The sequence below is a fragment of the Taudactylus pleione genome, unplaced genomic scaffold (assembly GCF_031769625.1).
Source record: "Taudactylus pleione unplaced genomic scaffold, aTauple2 ptg000760l, whole genome shotgun sequence".
In the NCBI taxonomy this organism is placed as follows: Eukaryota; Metazoa; Chordata; class Amphibia; order Anura; family Myobatrachidae; genus Taudactylus; species Taudactylus pleione.
Genome location: NW_028285162.1, coordinates 9,363,785 through 9,364,722, shown reverse-complemented (window position 1 = coordinate 9,364,722; position 938 = coordinate 9,363,785). Strand labels below are relative to the sequence as shown.

Sequence of the window (938 nt, the reverse complement as noted above, 5' to 3'; positions counted from 1 at the left end):
AATAAAGTGGAAGGCCATGCGGTGTCTAAACATTTCTCTGAAAAACATAATTCCAATCCGGAAGACCTGAACTTCAAGGCCATTGAACACGTCAAGTTGAGTGAAAGAGGGGGTGACCTAGGAAAGCTCCTGTCTAAACGTGAGATGTACTGGATTTTCACTCTTGATACAATGGTCCCCAAAGGTTTCAATGACTACTATGAGATCGCACCATTCCTCTAAGACGAAGTCCTGAGATGTACCAAATCGGTTTCTTCTACTACTATAACATCATTTCCCATCTGCAGATGGGTGCCCAAATGGGGTAATTTGAATTGTGCCTGGTTAGTACTTGGGAGGGGGACCCCCAAGGAATACCAGGTGTAGTAGATGTGTGTTTTCCTTCATTTTATGTGAAGATGTAATGGTGAGGAGCCGGGTAAATATCTACTGCCATACCAGTGTGCATGTGCCCAATCTCGTCTGATCTTGGAAGCTATACACAACTGGGCTTGGTTAGTACTGGGATGGGGGACCACCTGAGAATACCAGGTGTTGTAGTATTAGCAGTTCCCAGGCTTTCCTTCTACCAGCACATGAAGGCACTTACCTGAAAACCGTAATCCAGTCTCACATGAAAATGAAAAGATGAAACAGACAAAAAGAGAAGAAGAGTGAGAAAATAGAAAGAAGAAGAAGCAAAGAAAGGACTTTATGTATCAACTAATCAGAAACCTTTATTCCAGAAAGAATGTCTTATCTTTCTATATACTTGGAAAATTAAACACCGTGTGAATTCTAACAAGAGGAGCTTTCCCTTTTAGCCTTTACATGTACTTCTTGACCCTATTATCATTAGTTTAATTCTCCTCCCAATTGAAACAAGAAGGGTTAAAATTATCAACTGTTTCAGTTTAATCTACTGTTAGGCGTCTATTGGCTGTATTTCAGCCTTACTA

At 40.7% G+C, this 938-nt stretch overlaps 1 pseudogene; it reads left to right on the top strand.

The window, feature by feature from the left end:
• The first annotated feature begins 424 nt into the window (after positions 1-424).
• On the top strand, positions 425-543 carry LOC148476963 (5S ribosomal RNA; annotated as a pseudogene).
• Positions 544-938: the final 395 nt, after the last annotated feature.